General features: G+C 45.0%; 1 protein-coding gene across 2 annotated transcripts in view; it reads right to left on the minus strand.

Moving 5' to 3' along the window:
- The window catches only part of dlgap3 (discs, large (Drosophila) homolog-associated protein 3), a 101567-nt gene extending 84344 nt beyond the window's left edge, over positions 1–17223 (minus strand). Inside the window, exon 1 of one of the 2 annotated variants that reach the window (XM_023831952.2) lies at positions 17025–17223. The gene's annotated coding sequence lies outside the window, so the exon portion shown is untranslated. Of the gene's footprint in view, positions 1–15348; positions 15593–17024 lie in introns of those variants that run through there. The other variant, XM_023831953.2, reaches the window with a different exon arrangement.
- Between the last annotated feature and the right edge of the window lie 6296 nt (positions 17224–23519).

A 23519-nucleotide genomic window follows, 5' to 3' on the forward strand; every position in this document is an offset into this window, starting at 1 on the left:
CCTGTTAGTCTGAAAAACAGCCGCTTCCCACTCACCCACTCCCACAGGTTTGTAATTATATCTTTGTGGGGACTCTCCATTCATTTCAATGGGGAAAACTCTAATCTCAACATGACGACCTTAACCCCTACCCAGCCCTAACCTTAACCGTAAGTAACCGACTTTTGGAATTTTTACTTTTTTGATTGCATTCACAGGTCTTTGCAGGGACCTTGTAAAATACCAGGTTTTTATCACATTGTGGGGGACATTTGGTCCCCCACAATGCAATTAATATAAACCTGATCCACACACACACACACACACCAACCCCAAGACCTCCCAGAGATTGCTCAGCTAAGTCATTAAAGTACTTACTGCCGCTCACCGTTGTTTTCCCGGCTCCTGAAGCGACCTTACTAACCCACCCAAATGGTACCGACGTCACCAAACACCTCACTTTAAGACGCTGTGACTCAGAAAGCCTTCCCAGAATGCACTGCTGCCGAATCTCTGATCTGCCACATCCAAAAAGGGCAGGGAACGGATTTTTTAACCTGTGACCTGCGGCACGATTTCCAATGGCCTGCGGGTGTGATTCGGCGGAAGTAAAGATAGCGTAAGCTGATTGGATGCACAGTCTTACGTGTTTCCATGGCGATTGATCACCAGTCCCCCTGCCCATGGATGATTTCGTTAAAGAAACTCAGCTGGTCTTAATTGGACTGATTGAGTTGCTAGGATTTTGAATTGGGTCAGCTAGGCATGTGCAATGGAGGAAGACTTTGCAGATGTGTGGAGTTCTGATTAGCTTGATGGATGTTAAACTGCCCCTGCAATGTCTTTGCTTGTCTTAAATGGGCAACTGTGCTTTTTATCTGGAATGTACATTTTATATTCACTGAAGCCCCCCTGTCTTGCATCCCTGTGCATCGCGTTATTGAAATTGCCTGAACTTTCAAATGGCAGTAGAAAAGGACATGACCGAGCACAGGGGCCCCGTGACATCACTGAAAGCCCCGCTTGACGATCACTGCTTGCTATTTTAACATTTGGCCAAAGGGGGGTGGTGACGAGCGTTCAATCGGCATCGGCAATCTTCGTATTGTGCTAGAAGTGAGAAGCTCTGCTGTCTCAGGTGGTCCAGAAAGGAGACGAGCTGAGGTCAACAGCAAATAAGCACCCCCCCCCCCGCTCCACACCCGCAATGCCCCCCCTCCAGACGCTCTTGGGCTGCTCTGCTTTCATTTGAATTCTAATTGCTAGCCGGCTCCGTGTTCATCCCCCTCGGTGAATCCTACACCCAGACACTCTACCTCTTCATATTGATCCCAGCTCTCCGGCGACATACCGCTGAGACCGGTTGCTGTCTTCTGTTTGCTCTGCCGCTGCCTCGTACCACTGCCCGTCCTCCCGGGGTGGGGGTGGTGGGGGGGGTTGCTTGTGGCTGAGGCCATTTCTTTCGCTCCATTTACGACTTCATTGTTTTTCTTACTCTTACTGTCTTTTGCCCGCTGCGAGTCGTACGCGTACTTAGACCTTCCGAGGACACAAAAAACGCCTAATTGCCCCGGCCTTTTACGCCGTTGTCATGGTGACCGCCGGAGTCCTCCTCAGCCTTCGTCTGCTCCGGCCTTCCTTTATGCCTCAATACCATTTCTTGCTTACACGCGGCCTCTCCTTCCCTATATTAGCAGCACAAGCTGCAAATTTTTTATAGAGAAACGTTCATCATCCTGCAGCCAAATCATCCCATTGGGTTCACCAGCAGGACATCAGAGGCTGGCAAAGACTAGGCTTGGTCAGGTTCTGACAGGACAGTGGTGCAGGCCGACCAGTAGGGGGCGCTCATCCCTTCAGTACAATACTAGAAAAAGAAAGAAAAGCAGAAAATCTGGGGCGTGGCACAATGTAGCTCCATCCAAAAAAAAAAAGAAAATAGAACTCTTGTAATCCCTCTCAGGGTAATAACTGGTAACTCATCAGGCAAAAAGTCAGGGGGATTTTGGAACAAAATGGCTACCGTACATCATCCCAGTAGCTGCTACATGTCGATTATGATGAGCTCCCAAAAAGAAATGTATAGTGCTTGGGGCATGGGGAGATGCATTATTTCTGTTTGACAGGAGAGAACAGAGAAGACTGGGAGAACCAGCACGGTCCTCGCAACTCTAATACTGAATTTGACAAGCAGAGTGAAACAAAATAAGCACTTCAAACTTGGGAATGAGACGCTTTTATGTTATGGGGTGAGAGGAGAATGACTCCTATTCCCATCCCCGACAGTCTGCGAGTTCCCCCACGTGAACATCCTCTAAGACCCACGATTACCAGGACTGATTAAAAGCTGCCGTAAGGAGGGACCTTCACAGGAGGCCACATTGGGGAACGTCCGCGGTTCCGTGAATGTGGCGTACGCCCTGCTATCTTCTCCAATTCACGCGGAACTTCTTCTGCCCATCACTTTCATCGGCGATGTCCAGGGAGCTCTCACTCGTAAACCAGCACCGGAAAGTAAATAAGCCACCAAGACCCAATGAGAGGAGCGAGGTTGGATTTCATCACCATTGTCAGATTAACGTCTTCTAGTTCTGCCTCGTCCTGTTCAATAATTGATGTAACTTTTAAGTACGCTGAGGCACCTCAGAACCCAAAGTCATAATGCACCCAAAGACTCGTTTCTGTCTGAATTCTAGCCACGCGCAACGGCACTTGGTAATTTGCAGCTCTTTAGGTGATGAGTAAGAGTCAGCAAGCAAACAAAAAACACATCCACAGGAAATGACAGGAAACTGCCGAGGACTGTTTACTTCCTGCACTCTAATTTTATTTTGTGATTTGATCATGTGCCTCCTTGAGTGAATTGGAAAGAGGGGTGGGGGGGCATTCAAAGTGTTAAATATCCTGCTTTTTAGGAGGTAGGGGAGGGCAGTGCTACCAGCAGGGCTCACTGCAATATCCACTGCCCTAGTGTAATACATATGAAACTATTTGTTTCTAATGAGTCTGAGCATCAATATGCTGAGTTTGGGATTTCATTAAGTCTGACTGATTGATTATTTCATCTGTGGGGGGGGGGGGGGGGGGAGTTGCTGGAGAAGGCATGCATTTTAACCAATGAACGAAACTGGTTCTGTGCACCCCCGGCCATCTTTCTGCTGGAGCCCTGTTATGTAACAATTCATCAATAAGCACGACCGCCTCTGAACTTCATCTGGACCCTGGATTTCTAAGCATCCCATTTGTATGGTGAGATCCATTACTGTGGCCGGCCATTAACAAGGCTCAATAGTGCTATAACGAGCTACGAAAGCTCACAGTCTTGGCCACTGATGGATCTGCCGACAATTATTGAGGTGCGTTAAAATGAACGACGGCAGAGGGTAATCTTATTTGCCCATCAATCTTACAATTCTTATCTTCCGCAGGGTTGCGGAAGGTCTGGAGCCCATCTCAAGCAGGATAAAGCAGCGTCTCTCAACCCAGTCCACGGGGACCCCCAGATAGCCCATGTTTTTGCTCCCTTCCAGCTCCCAGGACACCTGAACCAAACACGAACACCGAATACCTGGCACGTGTGCTTTGGGAGTTGAGAAGGAGCAAAGACATGGGCTGTTCTGGGGAGCTGGATTGAGAAACACGGGCATAGAGCAGAAGCCATGAGCACACCCTGCGTGGGCTACTTGTCCATCTCAGGAGACGTGAGGCTCTGCAGGACACCACGGGGGCCACATCAAGAGGTGGGCGTGTCAAGAGGTCATTTCTATTGGCCAAAAATGCTGTCAATTAGCGTCATTTCAGAAAGAGCCCAGACATTCACCAGACATATAGGTCAGGCAATGACTATGATTAATAGACATTTATAATTAAAGGCCTTTGTTCATATAACGTAATACATTTCCGATGTTTGTTTACATTTACTGTCATACTTCCAGAAGGCACCCATGGGAAATGACGCGTGTGGTTACACCTACTTTGCCACACGCTCTTCCTCTTAACACACCCACCATTCCAAACAGCAGAGACACATACTTACATTACAGTGGAAACACACCAGAGTTTACCACAGTAAACTCACAGTATGAGCTGGGAAAATCCACAAACCCTATACGCAGAGAGGAGAAGCAGGACGCAAACCCCCAACCTCACCAGTGGGAGGCGACAGTGTTGCCCACTGAGCCACAACACCAGTAAGCTCGCATATGACAAAATCTGTTGCTACAAGATGCCCCAGCGACTCTGAGCCCTGGCTGTGCTGACATTAATCGGTTTAGTAATTACCAGTTGACATTTCTGCGCACAACACTATATTATGGCTGCCTCAGCGTGTGATATTTCCACAGCGTGCTTGTGTGAGCGGGAAGCTAATGCGGGTGACATACCGAGGCTGGTGTTTGAATTTATCACAGCAGGTTGTCTCAGTACTTTGTGGAGCATCTATCTATGTATCCATCTTATAGCCGTTTAGTTAATACTGGGTCAGCGTGAGACTGGAGTCTATCCCAAGGTGCACAGGGCAGGAGGACACCCTGGGTGGGATGGTCCATCGCGGAGGGCAAGGCACAGTCTGGGCAACTGCCTAACTGGAAGCTTTTTGGTGGCAGGATGAAACCAGAATAAATGGAGGAACGACGGAGTGCAGGTAGGGTGACCACCTAATCCATGTCAGGAGGGACACTATGAGCTACAACAGGATTTGTAAACTACCATTTCATACATTTCAATTAAAAGGACCAGGATTTCACTTAAGCACTGGGTTCTTGCCGTGTGCTGATTGGTCAGTCTCCTATAATCATGCATATGTGTCAGTAATGTTAATGCGAAACAACTGGATGAGTCTTTCAATCTAGGAACTAACCAAACATTTTAGCAGAGCACAGAACCCTTTCAGCTTTAAAGTAGTTCGTAAAAGCTGAATTAGCTCATAGTGTCCCTCCTGACATGGATTAGGTGGTCACCCTAAGTGCAGGAGAGCATGCAAACCACAAAGACAGGGCGAGCAGGACTTCAACCCTCAGTCCTGGAAGTCCGTTTCTCCTTGTGTTTGAGATGAGACTGCCAATGACCTAAAGTCAAGCTTCCTCCTCATATGTTGCAGTATCAGGAACCAAAATGCACTCAGTCCTCATGTAATCCAATGAAGAACTTCCTTTAAATTTCCAAAACCACAGTAATTTTCTCGAAAACAAATCCTGTGGACTGAGTGAGTTTCGAAATTCACTCTTCAGTTCAGCAATCACAGGTGCCGGCACGTAAAACCGCATCTTCGTGTGACACCTCAGCATTTCCACAGGCCCAGCGAGTATCATACAAATGAGAGCACCGATCAAAAGGATGCTGTTAATGCAGGCTGGTGGTTTAGGGCGATCTTTATGACGGTATTATGAGAGGAACGCTGCTAACATCAAACGGACGACTCGCTTTAATCTTCAGCCGTGCTGACAAAGGGACAGCGCTGGTTTATGGCCCGCGGGACAACCTGCATTCCGGCCGTAGACCCGGCAATCGCAGAACGCGATGGCGGGCGCGGAAGCTGTCAGGGATGGAGGCCGTGGTGACCACTCAGGGCTGGAGTCGACTCCCCAGTGGAGGATACTGATGATTAGCACTGAAATGTCAGATTGAAATGTCACCTCAAATCTGGGGACTGTAATTAAAAACCCTTCACGTAGCTTCTTCAGCAAACTACAAAAGTATTGAAGGGGTTGGAAATAGAATGGGGGGGAGGTGGCTTTAAAAAAAAAACCTGAGGAAGAAGCAATAGTTGTAGACCTTGATGACAAATGGAGAACCCTCTCCTTTTGTTTGATATGCTGGATAGTGCTTTTATTTAATTCTGCCACGTTTGTGCGAGGTTTGGCTGCTGAGGACAACCGTGAAAAGCCAAAATATGTCTTCTCCGGCACTAACTGCTGACAGCGTTTTTATAAACCTCCCCATTCTTTGGATATTTTTGTCTTAACCCATCTATCTGACTCTATCTATCCCCAGTTCATCAACAGACACTCAGAGAGATCATTCGGTTCCTCATTGCGTGATTAGGCATGGTAAGTACCATAACAACGATGCATGGCTATGGTAGCGGATTAAAAAAAAAAAAATATCTAATTAAAAAGATTGTGCTTTGTGCCTTTACATTTACATTCATTTATTCAGCCGTTGCTTTTTTCTGAATTGGCCTAAAAGCGAGGCAGACTGTCCACTAAAGTCAGCTACACCTAAGTGCAGCAAGGCTGAGCTGGCGATAAATAACTGGCCATAAGTGCAAGTTAGCACTGGAAGAAAGAACTACAGAATACATACAAACTTCCAGTAATCTAATAAGAGAGCCATTCAATCAAAGACATGTGCTTTCAGGATATGTTAGAGACCAGCTAAGGAATCACAGATGGAGTCAGAGTAGGTCAGCAGTTAGAGGGCTAGTTGTGGTGTGGCATGATTGCAGTGGAACAACAGGTCTTAACGCAGATAGGGAACATATTCTCAGCTTCATTTCCAAGGCACAGAAGCAGTATCAGATCAAAGAATTTATCAAATTTAATTGTCCAAGCTACTAACGGCATGAGTGAACAGGATGGCGGGTATCTACTGAAGCCTGTCGGTCTTACGAAGGCTCCCGGATTGCCCCAAGGCTGAAAAACAAGCCGCCGACATCTTTCACAATCGACGGGGCAATCCGATCACGTTAGCAGCGGCGCTAACGAAGCAGCCGTAGCGCCATTAGCCAGCCAAAGCGGCAGGCGAACAGGCGGGGAGGATAACGATGCTGACGCGGAGTGTCCAGCAGGGCCCTCGCAGCAAGGAAGCATAGCAAAGCCCTCCCGCCGCCAGCGTTTTATAAAAACATCCAGCTGCATGAACGGGCACCCGGCTACTGGAGAACGAGAGCGCTAATAAACACGTACGTCAAACTGAACCGCCAGCGTGACGGATGGTGCCGCTACCGAAAGGGGCAGGCGTGGCCATGTGCCGAAAGACGACGGCAGCCAGCCTTCGCAGCCTCTAATGAGCGCTTTCACACTTTTCTGGCAGCGGCCTGACACTGGCGATCCAACAATATGAACGACAGAGCCTTGGCGCCCCTTCACTGCGTCGTCGCCTTCATTAAAACTTGAGGTGCGGGGGGAATAGAAGGGGGGGGCGGCAGGATTTCTCCAACCAGCCACATGGTGTCCGTCAGCCGGAAATCAACAATGGGCAGATGTATCACAGCCAGAAATTACAATAAGAGCCATTCACATATTTTCAAAGCCTGCCAGTTGGTTTGTGTGTCTGTGTGTGAGTCAAAGGATGCAGTTTATGCTGCAATCCCTGCACCCTGACCCCACACACCAAGCCCTACCCCCAACACTTAAGGACCCTACAAGGTCCACACAACATCGACTGTATGGCCTTGTTCTGCAGCAATGCTGTCTTACAAAGGTGGGGGACATTTACTCAATGCCAAGTCACAGCATTAACTCCAGCTCCGCGTAAATATTGGGAAATTCAGTTATGCTGCATTAATTTGAGAATGCTTTTTTTTTACCCATCATGCACTGGTTGCTGGCTTCTTCTTCTTGTTTGTTCTCTGGACTGGTCTTAGCGCTCTCACTTCTGCTCATTCTGGATTCTCAACTACAAGTGCACCATGCGACCACACTTCCTGGACGTTGTTTTACTGTAGACTTGTGTGCTTACAGATTTTTGTTCTGGAGAAGCACTAGTGCTGGATACAATTCCAAGACTTTAGGTAGGAATTACACAATTCCAGGTGGCCTGCGCCCCTGAGCCAGGTATTTAACCTGAAATTTCAGTGCCAAAATGAGACCATGTGACTGGGAATCTGCCCTAGATAAGCACCCTTCAGATCCAGCATCAGCTCATTAGTTACCTGAGCAGTAACCATCAGAATCATGGCCTCTCTTGTTCTAGCCAGCAGGGACCCTCAAAGCATTCCTTCACCAGCAGGCAGCAAAAAGTCACACCAATGCATCTGTAAGCCATAATGATCCACATAAAGGACACGCTGCATGTCCAATACTGTTGTTGTCAGTTTGAATCAGGAGCACCGTTCATTCCCTTTCTTCAAGGGTGATTTGTCTTGTGCTTTGGAGGTCTGGAAGGTGGGAAATAGCAAACAAAATGCCAGAGGGGGAGGCCTCCTGAGGTGGCCAGTAGGTAGGAGCGTGTCTACAGGTTTACAGGGGGTGACCCTCCAAGACCTCACACAATTCAAACACTGGGCACTCAGCAAACCTAAATTCTGACCCCAAGATGGCACCCTGGATAGCCCACCGCCAGTAGCACCAGCAGAAATTCTGCTCCCTCCTAAGCAGCCTGACTGGCTTCTGCCACAAAGTAGAGATCGCAGTTTATTTAGCAAATGACCAGTGTGCTTCTAGGTGTTTGGCCACGTGTGGGGTGGGGGGTGGGGCATTGGGAAGCTCCTGGGCTGTAGCCCAGGTAACCCTGTGCATTAAAACAACCATGCATGCATGACTAAGTATCTTCAGTGTGCTTTGTCTCAATTCTCTCATTGTAAGCATTGCCAACAGCCTGACGGGAAGTGGGAGCAGATAACAGACAGATACAAGGGAGGTACAACTAGGGAATACATCCCATTGTGTTACATAAAATGTCTTCACTCAGGGGACACTTGAAGGACCCAGCTTAACATTCAAACGGCACATACTCTATCACACACTCGAGGAAACAGCCATGGTGTCCAGCCTCCATTACAAGAAATCCCGTGCTGTGTTCAGACCGTGTAGCTCTTATCATAAAGCCTTGCTGATAGCTTGTGGGAATTTTATTTGCAAAAAAATGATCTACAGTATGTGCAGAACAAAAATTATTGGTTCAGAGAGATAACCAATCAGATTGTAGAGGATATGAGTCCATACAACTAGAGCAGGCAGGACCAACCAATTAGATGTCTTGGCCCCACCTCCTTTAGCTGCTTGGACCCACCTCTTCTACAATCTCTCTGAACCATTTTTCTTTCAGCCCTCAGAACATTTATGGGTAAGTGAAACTACCATGAGCTTTCTGATAGAGCCAATACGCAATTTCCTCAACAATACATTCATCACAAATCAGCTGACTTTTTTTGAGCACATGCTTGGATTTTGGGTGAATCGTGCATCTTGCCATGGAAGCATCTCTGGTCTCAAATTCAAACAACACAGTACGAAGGGCTGTAGACTTTCGTTCTCATTCACTGTTCAAGCTGGGCGACGTGAATGGAGCAGCCAGATTAATACAGCAATCCCAAGTAACATATGCCACTGCAAAGTGCCGCTGACCTCTCAATGAACCATCTCCCCCCAGGCAGACTCCAAGCTGCCTCTAGATAGCCTCCCAGTCCAGAAGCTCAGCCACAGCAGCACTGCAGAGGCCGTGTCCTTCACCGAGTGGAGGGGACTGCCAGCAACCGACAAATATTTGACAGGTTACGAGCTGAAACGCTGAATGGACAGGAAATCACAGTGATGGCAGGTGTAGGCTGGTACAGCAAAGGCTTCTCATTGGTCAACCGGACCTGATCCTCTCCATCTCACATGCGGGTCGGAAGCCAGCGTCTGGCCCAGGAGACAAGGGAACATGTTGGACTTCCTGCCTTACTGGTGGAGCTGCCCATCATCTGCTTTGTGTGGAACCAACTGCTTGTAGTAGCCGAGGCAACCTGCCCCTGACCTCTCCCTCCTGACTGGTCAAAAGCAGAAGGGCCAACCCATTATGATTGGCTGTCGACTCTGCGACTCTTCCCAAAACACAGCTGCCGTTTCTGGGGATTTGGGAGCCCACCGGTAGCAGCAATGAATTGCTTGCCAACACATTAAAAAATTTCCCAGTCAGTGCTTCCAAATGCTTCTATCCTATTGTCAGGCTGTTTCAATAAAGTCTTACGGTAAAACTGAAAACATTTTTACTTGCACCATAATTATTTTACCTTAGTAGAATTAGCATAAGCCCTACGCCATGCCTATGGTCTCACGTTTTATTAGAAGAACATAACAGAATTGCCAGAATAACTGTGCTGCAAATAAAAGTTATTTAAACATGACATCTAAGGATCCATCCATAACCATGTACGCAGTGTTAAATATGGCATATATAATACTATAATAACCATGGCAACAATCTTTTGCCTTTGCCAGTTGCATTTAGATAGAGATCACCTGTAATGCCGGGATGCAGGCAGCATTGTAGAGAGGGAGATTCTGCATGTAAACCTGAACACAGCCTCTGAACATCTCCCCCGGCACCACAGCACCTACCTGAGGGAAACAAGCAAATCCAAAATGCAATTGCATCGATTTAATTTCCTGCCTTGTTTTCCTGTCATTTTCTCTCTTTGTCATCCATCTGTCCCACTTCCCCGGTCACGCCATTCATCACACCAGGTGTCAGTCATGCACTCCTTCTCTGTCACTCTCATCCCTACCTAATTCTTTTGTTACCTCTTCCACAGATCTGGTCCATTGTTCCACAGAATGCTGTGAGTCTGAGGAAGTGGTTGATTAATTCCCGAAAATGAACTTTACAAAGGGGACACAGCAACTTATTACATGTGTCTTATACATCAGTCGATCCACAGACAGTGTACCCCCCACCCCCCCGGAACAAGTCTTCTTAGTCCGTGAAATTTTTGCACAATGCAAACCGGTCCACAGCCTTCAACATGTTCAGAATCCCAAATATAAAGCACAGATGGAAATGTGCAGCAATCGAGCAAGGCGATAATAAACAAAATGTCAACATGAATTCAGTATTTGTATTACAGAGGGGCACCGTGGCTGTAATCCCTGCCCCTGGGTCAATGTGCATAGAGATCCGATGGCCCTGAGGCACGGCCTTCGCGAACTTGGTGAAGGGAACATCCACTGCGATGCACTGGAATCGTGTCCAGGCTGAACCGGCGCTTCTCCTTATACCAGGGACAGATTCCTGGTTGTGATCGTGCATGAAGCATACGATTATGGGAAACAGATGGGTATGGATGGGCAGGGGTTGTAGGATACTCCTTCCCCAAGCTATCCACATCATCAATAGTTAAATCTCAACTACTACAATATTACTTGCACCTGCAGTTTTATGAATGGTTCTGCCGAAGGTGTATTTGTTTCTTGGCACTATCTCACTTTTATTGTCCATTATTCATTCTGTGTGTTGTTCGCCGTACTGGGTGTGACTGAGCAAGCATTCCAGTCTTTAGATAAGATGCTTTTATTTGTGCACAGGAGTCCTTAGATTTTTTTTGCGTATCCCATCTTACTCTCCATCAGAGACACATGTATGGATGAGAGAAAGGCTTGGGGTCAGAACGCAGGGTTGCCCAGTTTTCGGGGTTAAGAGGTTTACCTCAATGGCCCGACGGTGATAGGTTTCGAAATCGAACCAATATCCTTCTGGACATGGACACGGATTGCCTATCCACAGAGCTTGACAACGATTATGCGAATCCTGAAAATATAAGCATAATATATTTACATATAGAGCGTATGTAAATGCATTCAAATTTTATTCAAATGAGACTTATGAAATCACAGAAGTTGCAGCCGGATCAGTAAGCAGATACACACTGCGACATTCTGATCTGGCTGCAAATCCCTCCCTCATTTCCTGGTTTTCCACTTACCCTGTGTCACGGTTTTCTACCTTACGCTATAAAGCAAAGAGCTAATTAGGGCCCATCGCAATCAGCTTTTTCCCTGTTGACCCACTCAGCTCCTGAGCTCCTCAGACATGCTCGGGTTGCAAAAAAAACAAAAAAAAGAAACATTGATCCCATCGCCGGTCGTCTTTCCCTCTCCCTCTGCCTGGGATTTTGGCACCTGTGACTCCTCAGGCAGACTATTGAAGTGGCACAGAGTGACATGATCCCAGAATGCCAGATGATTTTCCACACAAACAGGTTAATCTGACAATTACTCCTACTTTGTAAAGCTCACACATCAGTCTCTCTATCACAAGGAAATATTGAAAAAATCTCAAATGACAAGTGTCTTCATCGGTGTCTAGACCTTCAACGTGATGAATGACCAAAGTAACAAATAATCACTCTATGTAAGTGTTTCCCAATCCAGTCCTCGGGGACCCACAGACAGTCCATGTTTTTACTCCCTCACAGTAGTGAGCTGGGAGGGAGCAAAAATGTGGACTGTCTGACAGGAAGCTAGGAGGGAGCAAAAATGTGGACCGTCTGTGGGTTGGGAAACACCGCTCTATAGAGACTAAAAGCAGTCATGCACTTGACCCACTGGTCACCTAAACATCTGCTATTGCGTGTTGATTTTCCCAAAAGGCTTTGCGGTTTAAGGTCCCGTTGTGCCGCAAGGTAATTTGCAGTTCCAGCTCCTTGCTGACACCAAGGGGACTCAATCGCGCCAGTGCACACTGCACACTGCACGCCATTACAGTGACGGATGGGAACAGCAGCTTCACGGATAAGCGCGTCTTATTCGCAGCTCCAGACATGATGTCAGTCAACTTGACATCACGGGGTTTTTCACAGTCCCTGACACTCTGAGGCAGCAACCAACAACAACAGTAACAAGACCTGGAAACAGATCAGCAGCTCAGATGCTGTGTTAGGGTTTAAAAGCATAACACTGTGCATACAGCACCTTAAACAGGTGCATAAGCATCCGCTGGAGAGCAAAACAAGCTTTAAAACAAGTTCCCGTTCTTTCATTATCTTGAATTCAATTCTGGCTTGCTTCAAACAGAATAAGCCATGACTCTACTGTACTTAAAACTTGTACCTTTTACACATTTATCTGAATATTTTACTTCTTTACTGCTTTTTCAGCTGCTGTGTCCAGAGAAGCTGACAGTTTTGCCAAATGTAAATCTATGGAAGCGTTAGAGATCAAACCCATCACTGAAAAGCACAAAGCAGGCCTTTCCTTGAACGTGTCCTGTAAATATTTCCTCCGCTTAACCACCACACCCAGCTGCTATCATACTATCACACCAGGTAGACGGCTTTCCTCGGTACAGATCCGAACCACGTCCACTTGGCTTTGCACGCTCGCTTCCTTAGCCGCCACGCCACCTGTCACCCTCCTGCTGATTGGCAGAGAGCCCCCGCCGTGTGCGATGGCCCCGCATGACGCAGCATTTGCGTCCTGCTGAGGGAAGCCATGCTACTAACGGATCATATACGACCATCTGCAAACTCACTAACTATATCAACACATAAAACAAACAAGCATGACAATAATAATAATAATAATAATAATAATAATAATAATAATAATAATAATAATAATAGGAGTGGCACAGTGGTGTAGTGGTTGCCACTATTGCCCCACACCCCCATAACCGGGGCTGGAGTCTCAGTCCTGGCTGTACATGTGTAGAGTTTGCATATCCCCCCCCCCCCCTTTGTCATTGTGGGGCTTCCTCCAGTCCCCCCCCCCCACGTGCAAAAACACACTACGTAGTTTTCATGTTGCCAAACTGTCTGCAGACATCAGTGGTATATGGGATTTAACTCTTGATCTAGATGTAGACTCACAGACTCATAACATACCTCCCATTCTCTGATACAGCCTTTACCTAGAGGGACTCTGAAACCGCGCGTCTTCCTCTTCATTCCTCTTTTTTTTTTTTTTTAACCTGGTAAGTCGTTAAATTCGGAGGTGGATAGCAACGGCGGCCCGGCAGTATTTCCCATCCAGCTCATTTTTTTTTTAACCTGGAAACACACCTCAGGTCTCTTCATGTGCCTTTTGGGATTCTGTGGACTACAGGTCCACACCGCTAGCAAGAAAAACTCAAAAACTCAAGGCAAAAACTTGCCCATATAGAACAGCACAGGTCCATGGCTATATTACTCTAGGAAACAATACAAATTATATGGTTTAATCCACTTTCTTGCTGTTGGGGAGAACATGGGGAGAACCTGTTTAGGATTTAGAAAAACAGGGATAGGGTAGACCTAATCTCTTACAGTATGTCACTTCCTGTACAATGACAAGGAGGTCAAACAGTGGATGACTCTCAATACCAAGAACGCAAAGACGGAATTTGTGATTTTGGCAAAACCGGTCTCAACACTGGGGATTTTTACCATCCTCTTTACTTGTGTTCTTGGCACTGGAACTGGTTTACAGCAATGGAAGGTGACGTAAAACAGGTAGGCTACGCGACAGCATAAATTGAGTACGATTATTGAGATTCACAGAGTGTTGGAAAACATCACAGCCTGAAACTCGAACCTGGATCACATTGATGGGTAAAACAGAAAGTCTGCAAATCAGATACCTGCCCAGATTAATAGTAGCCAGTCATGATTTCTCAAGGACAACAGTCCTAAAGACAACTGGTATCCTTTTCAACGGTCCCCTGTTCAGCGTTAAAGCATTTAAATGATTGCGTTCGCGTGTTGATTCGTATATCTTCAGGAGGCAGCAGGATCTTTCAGGTTTAACCAATATAACATTTACATCATACATTCTTGCTTGCAGGAAAAGTATGAGATTTCATATTTTATTCTAGTAATCGTATTCAAATGGCTGCGTATGAAATTGAGCTACCAAGAGAATTTCAAGTTTAATGGCACGTCCGATGATAAAATAATTGCACAAAAAATTATCCAAAGGTCATTGTCTAGTGTATTTATGCTAAACGTTAAGATTTAGATCGATAACTCTTGAGTTTTCTTCAAACGTATCCCCCTGGATCTGGCCTTTGAAATGATCAAACAGCAAAAACAGAGACGTTGCCGGATGGTTTAACTACAGCCTACGATTTTCAGCAGCGGCTATTTAAACTACCACTTACGGTTATGTTATTGATCGCTGGGCTCTCATACTTAAGTCTCAGATCGTAACCTAAAGATTCTAGGCGTAATTTTAAACTTTACTTTCGGCCAACTACGAACGCCGCCCCGTGATCTGCGCATCTAAGAGAGCTGCAGGTTTAAACACATTTCAGTTTAATATAAATAATGTTGACGGGTATTCAAACAGTTTTATGGAGTGCAAAATTTTGAAACCAATGAAAAAAGCGAGAGAGCCAAGACGCCAGGAAACTGGTCCCCACAAGGCGTTTGATTTAATACCGATGATTTGCCCCGATCCTTATCGGATGCCATTGTGCCTGACGTAGACACAAGCATAATGCGAGTCGCAGTATCACTATCTCATTATTATCTTTAGTGAGTAGTACATAAAACTACAAAGCCGAGCTTAATTCTACTCATATTTTTTGATTGACTTGATTCTTCTATCTGCTGTCAAAACATGTCAGTATTAAAACATCAGACCCTGTTTGTTTGTAATGGATTTGTCATAGCTTGGTTTGTCATAAAACATTGCTCCGTGCATCGCTTTCTGAAATACGACCGGGAATTAAACAGTGCAATTTGATACTCACCCCAAACAGTGAACCTACTTTTCTTCACGCCCATAAGGCTGTAGCCTACCACAGAAGTGCAAAGACTGCCCCGCTTCCCTGCGACAGTTAGATATGTTAGTTAAACGCAAAGCTTAGGGTTTGGCTTCCTAATGACATTTCCCTACTGTTACAGAAAGACATGAGCGCTCTTCTCTTCTTGCGCCCTCAAATTTCGCAATTGTATGTGCTGAAAAGCAGCACGTCACCTATTAGTGATGAACGCCATTTGTAACAAAGCGGCGGAAACATAACTACAAAGCCGCACACGAAAAAAAAAAACAAAAATAAAAGCATGCTCAAGCTAAAGCGATAGAATAAGCAACGAATGTGCATCATGTCAGCTATATTGCGATATGGCAAGTCACGTGTTTGTCATTTAACTGCGTTTGACAGCCTACAAACCCGACCCAACATGCTCTGGACACTTTTGGACCAGAATAAGGTGACAGAACTCGTGCTAGCGTGCCCAGGCGCAGGGAGCTGGTTCCCGAATCGGAGATGATAATGTTGATTGTTGTTGTTGTTGTTGTCGTCGTTGTTTATTATTATTATTATTATTATTATTATTATTATTATTATTATTATTATTATTATTATTTTATGTTAGTTGTGTCACTATTAGCAATATTTGCAAGTGTAGGTATCTCGGTAAATATTTTACTTTTCAGTCCAGCTCACAGCTAGATTAACAGTTTAAGTGTAATGTGCAGCAGCGAATTATTTTCATTTCGATTATTTTTTTCAACCGCCGCATTTCAAGCACTGTGTATGAATAGCGTCATAGTGATCATTTAATAAATGTGATGATTGCAAAAATAACCTTAGACCCTGTCCGGCTGTGGAAAATAATTCCACCTTGTATTGTGCAGAGCCCCTGGGAATTAACTTGATTTGTAATAAAATATATCCACTGTTCTCATATAAAACTTACAGACATTGCATGACGTCGACAACATGGTTATCTGCTTGTTTAAGAGTATAAGAAAGTTATCTGATAACCATTATCATCCTGTTTTTTTTCTCATAATCTTTAGATATGGGCATCGCGAAGAACCGCAATAGAGTTCATTAAGTGGACAAGTATTTCTGAATCTCCAAATGCTTGCCCACGATTTAGAGTCGCCGACAATTTAAAAATAATGAAAACGCTGGGGTCCCTTGAGTCTCTCAACCGTGCGCCCCCCTCCCCCCATAATTACAGTTTACACAAAATAAATAAGCGCAACGTGGTAACTGAGCATTTCTTACGATATTACATCGCATTTCTCTGTATGCAGTGAATGTGGGCTATTCCAGGGAGATCAACCCCGTCCCGGCTCACGTATCGATTTGACTGCCGCCTCAAACCAATTTCAAAAATGTGTGTAATTGAGTGGAAACTCCTTTACGGAACAGTCTGCTGCACCAGAATAACTTTAAAGAACTGCCAGATGAAACAGTTGTAAGGTTGCACAAGGCTTCTGCCACGAGCCCTACCTCGTGCACAAGCCTAACAAAGACGATCCAACGCGGGGAACGCCTACGAAATAGCATCCGTCCCGTTTATAACTGTATGTTTGCCAGTAGGTTAAGATTCCAGAAATATCTGAACACCTCTTTACATGATTGTGTATAAACTCCCGGAGAACAGTCCGCCCAGCACGATTATATCTTACCTTTATATTTGCACTTGGAAGTTATGCTGGCGTCACCGTATAATGAAATATTCCTCTAAAGCAAAAAAAAAATAAAAATCTCAGCATCAAGGGGAGGCGAAAAAAAATGTGAGAGCACTACCGTGGCAGATCCGATATTGTCAGTGCTGCTTGCGGTGTGCTTTGGCCCTTCGCCCGCACACCGGGTTCCCCTCTCAGGCAGCACTGTTGTGCTATTGGTCCACGGGACTTGTCGGCTACTCTTTCTCCATACCCCGGCCTCGAAGTCAAAGGAGGGGCCAAAACACGGAGCTGGATCCGTCAGCTACAGCACATTACAGCGAAGCCGTGGATTCAATGCGATCGTTCATATAGCCTACTGTAGAAAAAAGGGGATTCAATTTGTAGATTAATTCAGGAAGAATGCACATCATATTTGAAACCCTAAATCCAGGGAAAGAAAGCTTACTTTCAAGATTTCGGGTACAAGAGATATACTGAGAAGCCGGTTGGGACTTTTAACGACAAATATTTAATCGATATGTATTTTGTGTCAGGGTGTGCCCTTATGTGTGTGTTTGTGTGTGACAGCAAGAGATAAGGGGGCGTGGTCTACGGGGGGTGCAGATCTAATTTTACTTCAGATTATTATTCAGAAATAACTGCTTTTTTAATCGCAAGCTGACCGTAACGTGAGCACTTTCAAATACAGATACGCAAAATCATACACAATAATATGCCAGATGTCTCCCTTTATAGAAGGTAAACTGCATTTTTAGCTGAATCTGACCAGTAAATAATGTGTACGTACTGTCGTATGAAGACCCCATACGGGTTCTCAGTACATTAACTTAGCTGGTCGTTGGGCGATGGCATTCAGTTAAAAGCACCTGGGGCGGTCACCTAACAAAAAGGCCTTAGCTTATTAGACGCACCTTTCTGAAAACTGCATTACATCATTTAAACCATATATTTCCGCCGCCAACCACGCAAAGAAGCCCAGCATGGAGAAACGAATGACATTACTGGGGGCATCTGCTTAAACCATACACGTCTTATATACAAATATATAACATGGTTTAATTTTGACGCATGGGTCGTAGATGCGCCTAATGTAGCTGCATCTAATACACCAATTGATTAACATTACAAAGCAAGTAAACTATTTTTGTGAAATGTGTTCGGCAACGATCCCATCTGGAAAACCATTAAGAACACATCGCCACACGCAGTGTTCCATAGATATGGATCAGCGCGAGGTGAGAAATTAATTGCGGAGACAAATTAGGTGCCAATAAGACGGACTGTAGCCTGCATTTACTGTGAATTTCTAATAATGTAGTGCTATCCGCACAAAACCCAGTCATTGGATATGTTGACGCCCACATAGCTGTGTTTGTCTGAAGCGTAATATTTTCATCCTCCTCTAACGTAATACGTGCTGATGTGAGGGTAAATACAGCCAAAATCACAGCAGTCCCCGGTGTTAAACATTATATCTCGATGTTAGCGGTGTCTGGGTGTCACCGTGACCGATCTGTAATAGACGCCATTCCAATAGACGCGCTATCGCTATTAAATTGTGAATTATCATGAATTATGAAAGTTGGGTTTTGCCCGGTAATTAACCGTTCTCGAGTTTTAGTTGTTGAGGGATAATAACTTTCTCGAAATCCCATTGCCTAAACCAAACCGTAATTAATTTAATTTGGTATCACAAAACTACGATTTTTACACTTTCACAGACATACGTAATTGCTTGTAGTGAAATGGTGTAAGCAGCCGTTTCCTGCTTTAACAGCTAGACTAAAATTACTATGCGAAAATGGAACCGCACCTCGGAAATCACGATCGGCTTTACTAATTGTGTGTCATATTCCCTGGCGACACCAAACGCCTTCAATGTGAAATTCTCAGAAGCACTAAATTAATTCAGTGTAGCAGAGCCAGAGATATATGAATTATACGTAAATGCTTATACCTATTGTGCCCTCATTTAAGGCCACAAGATTTTTAATTAAACGCGAATTTCTAGGACAGGCTTTATTAATAACTGAGGACGCATGGATAATCTTGTTTGGAGACTGGTGTTAATTCGAATTAGCAAGCACAATCTCTGACTGTCGTGTGCAGGCGCCTCATTTCAGCACCTCGGACAGCGTTGCTCACTGCAGAGCACGTGAAGTCTGTTCCCTAAACCAGTAAGACACTGCACAGTTAATAATGCTCTGTCTCATTATTCTAAATTCAGCAGTTCTGTGTGTAGTAATTACATTAATCTTGGAAGTATGGTCTTCCTAGTAGGCCTACTTAGATTTGTGATAATGAATTCCATAAGGTTAAAATTCAAACCCTTACTTTCTTAAGCATTGCACTGTACCACAATCACTTTTTTTTCTCTACATAGAATGATTGAATCAAATGACGTGCTTTTTTTCCATGGAGGGGAGGGGGGAGGGCTCAGCACCCCCAAAAAGCAATCTGTGATAAGGAAGAAAATTTTATGCCATACAACATAATCCTACTATGGGGAGAGACATCGGTCACATTGAACACTGAGGTACACACACATATATGCATGCCTTGCTCTACAGATAGGGGCAAATACAGTAAACAGATTTTTTTTTTGATATACAGATAGAGAAACACATTTATAGACTCGTAAATTATAGCCAGATTAATGGAAACAGAAATGGAATATCTACTGCAATGCTCTGATGTGAGAATGGTGGACCTTACATCATCCTTTAAGTGACCATGTTTTAAAGCACCATGACTGTGCTTAAGCAGAGTGTCTGTGAAGCTGCTACGTTTCATCAGAACGACTATGTACAACCAATCTGTCACCACAGAAACATTTCTGCCTGTTGCCCATTTGCTTTAGAATGGCATATAAATGATGGTGGTACAATGGCACAGAGTGCGATGTGATGTCTTCAGACATCTAGCATGCGGCTTTGGTTCCCGTGGGACTGAGAGGGTGTCTCCTGGGTTCATACATCCAGTGCAACAGCTTTGTTTCCCGTGGGACTGAGAGGGCGTCCCCTGGGGTCATATATCCAGTGCTATGGCTTTGGTTCCCTGGGACTGAGAGGGCGTCCCCTGGGGTCATACATCCAGTGCTATGGCTTTGGTTCCCGTGGGACTGAGAGGGCGCCTCCTGGGTTCATACATCATGTGCTATGGCTTTGGTTCCCGTGTGATTGAGAGGGTGTCCCCTGGGTTCATACATCCAGTGCTATGGCTTTGGTTCCTTTGGTTCCCGTGGAACTGAGAGGGCGTCCCCTGGGTTCATGCATCCAGTGCGGGGGCTTTGGTTCCTTTCGTTCCTGTGGGAATGAGAGGGCACCCCATGGGTTCATACATCCAGTGCTACGGCTTTGGTTCCTTTCGTTCCTGTGGGACTGAGAGGGCGTCCCCTGGGTTCAAACATCCAGTGCGGGGGCTTTGGTTCTCTAAATTGTATCTCTAAATTGATCAGGGTGTGTTACTCTCTGTGGTCCACTGGACTGGCATTTCATCCAGGATGTCCCCTGCCTTGTGTCCTGTGCTTCTTGGAATAAGCTTGGGCCTCACTGTCACCTGAAGTAGATAAGCAATTATAGAAGATAGATAGCTAACAAATAAAAGACATGATTAAAAACTGAAAGAGGTGTCATTATGAATACAGAGGGACAGAATTTTTAGCAATACCCAAAATTGCAACGTACCAGGTACATACTTTGCTGGTTTCCTATGAGAAATTTGAATAAAAAAGTCTTGTGGCAGGTTATGGAAAACAACTACTCATTGTAACAGCCTAGTACTTTGTTTTGTGGCCTCTTTACATTGCAAATTGCATTTTCGTTTAGACAAACTTTATTTAACAGATCAAATAGCTTCCGTATAACACACTCAGCACTTGTTCAGCTCCAACGAACACAGCTCCTTGTGGGTGACAAATGTTTCTAAGACAGCATTCTGGGGATAATATGTGCTTGTGTTTCTGTTAAACCTACTGTAGTCCACCGTGCAGTAATCCATCGCACAGTGCTTTTGGCATTAGGAAACCATGGCTATGAAAACAGGGCGTCAATATCAAAATGAAATATAAAATAAATGAATAGAAAAAATAAAGAAATCAATGCTGTTCTAGTGGCGCAGAGGATGAGCCTTTGAAAAAGCAGCTCACGGTAATCTGGGCACAGAATCCATCACACCAGGGGAAGATAATTAGGCTGATGTATCTGTTGGGATCAACAAAACAATATTTATGGCAGCAGGTCTGTTGGGGTGTCGAGTGCGTTGATAGGGTATCATTTATGTTTAAGAGTGCCCCCCCCCCCCACACCGTAAAACAGAGATAGAATCAAAATGCTCATAAAAGGAAGGCACTTCTAGACTCTGTGTTAGACTGTGACGTCTCCATATCGTGGGATAAAATTGTTCAGAAGCGAATCCCGCTGTTCCCTTGATAGCTTAGCGTGCTCATACCCGCGACAGACGGTGCGATCAGCTGCACTACCGCTGCTAGAGTCCGGTGACGTTCTGCCAGTCTGGTGGCGGCTTTGGGAGGGGGCGAGGTCGGTAAACATGAGCAGCCCCCGCCATGACGTTAGATGACTCATGGTGGGCCTCATTATCTTCATCAACCAAAGTAAAGCAGCTTCATCCACCAGTTTGCGTTTCTTAGATGCCGGAGTCATCCGTTTGTCCAAAATCCGACTCCACACCCTGTGATCTCAACAGATTCCATATGAAGAGCCCTTCATTCACATTTGTTTGCAAAGCTATCCATATTACCCTGCGGATTCCCTGCGACTTCCTTAAGATGAAAGGGGTCGTTGGATACAGGCTGCACTTTGTGGTACTTCACCTAATGAATAATACCTAGTATTTTGAAACCTGAAAACTAATTTAAAACACATTTCAAAGCATATTTATTCAAATTAGAGTTTTCACAAGGTTGTGCAAATGCTTTTACATTGAGCCATGCTTTAATATTTTTAAAATAAGATAATTATATTTGGTGGTAGTACAGTGGGTAACGCTTTGAACTCCCAGATCCGATCCATGTGTGGAGTTCTGCAGGCTTCCCTGGGGACTCCTTGTCACATGGGACTTCTTGTACCCACAATCTCCCAAAACTGCCTGTGTTGTATGATTGCATGTGTGCCGTGTAATGGAGTGGCATCTCAGCCAAGGTGTCCCCCTGCATTGTGCCCTATGCTTCCTGGGAAAGGTCCTCCCCCCGACCAAAATAAGACTGATAAACAAATGGAAGGGGTAATTAAATATGATGCTACAATATAGAAATTAGAAATCAAGACCAGTACAGTTGATATCAGAGTAACTATAACTGTTGTTTGCCGCTGAAATATTGCATCATGCTCACTACAAATGTTTATCCATCGTTTAGGGACAGTTTGAAAAACAAAGCGCCTGTTTTCTGTGGCACTTCTCTTCATGGCGTCTTGCTTTAGAGGGCCATCTCTTTTTAGAATTCACTGTCTCTGTCCTGCTTGGTCTGTTCAGCTCAATTTTGCTGCTGCGACTACCAGAGAATTTATCCCAGGATATAAGAGAAGCAGCACTATATAATTTTCACTGCTGTTTTTTTTCCTCCTCTTTTCCATTAGCAGGTACAATTGTGAATTATTCTGTAGCTGCCAGAATCGCTCCTTTATGTGATCCATCATCCGACACAGCGACACGGTGGCTGTGTGGGGCGGCAGGTAATCAGAAGGGACGCAGACAACCCCCCCAAAACATAACCCAATACCTGCGCTTTTTCGCTTACAATATTAATCAGTGTTGACTGCCATTCTTACACTTCTCACTGCAAGTCAAAGATTCATTTGCTCTTTCTCCCCAATAAGCGATCAAGCTGGCATAAAGTATTGTTATGAGCCATAACATCCTCATTAAGTGCCGATTTGAGCTGCTACACTCTTACGAGCTGTTTCAGCAATGCGTGCCTCTTAAAGACCTGCTATTACACCTTAAAGTGGCCTGGCTCTATAAAACAGCCATATGATGTAATGACGTACGCTGTGACTCTTAGTCATCCAGATCTTGCTCTATAGCCCCATTGCTGTTCAAACATTAATATCCCATTATGGAGAAGTGGAACACAAGCATCTAACATTTACACAGAGCTCTGTAGCACTGTTCCACAGAAAACAAGATGTAGAACATCTCTTCATTATTAACAGAGAAGCAGGGGGTGATCTGCTCTGTTTCCTGGTGTGCAGCCCTCGGACCTCCTATGGAAACTATATTTTTTCCAAACACGAAGATTCTTCCCCGGCTAAATGTTATTCTCAAATGTTCCATTGGGCAAACATATGAATTTGTGCAAATGACGTAGAAATGCTTAGATATCGCAGGGCAGAGCTTTTGGGGAGGAGTTTCCTCTTGCTGTTGTTATATCAGTTGCATCACTGTTTTTCTAGGTATGTTTTTTATATTTCTGCATCAATGCAGCTTCGAGGAGGGGAACGATGGTGGAGCAGCATGACGAGGCTCAGGTACCCT

This window comes from Paramormyrops kingsleyae, chromosome 23, assembly GCF_048594095.1.
Source record: "Paramormyrops kingsleyae isolate MSU_618 chromosome 23, PKINGS_0.4, whole genome shotgun sequence".
Classification (NCBI taxonomy): domain Eukaryota; kingdom Metazoa; phylum Chordata; class Actinopteri; order Osteoglossiformes; family Mormyridae; genus Paramormyrops; species Paramormyrops kingsleyae.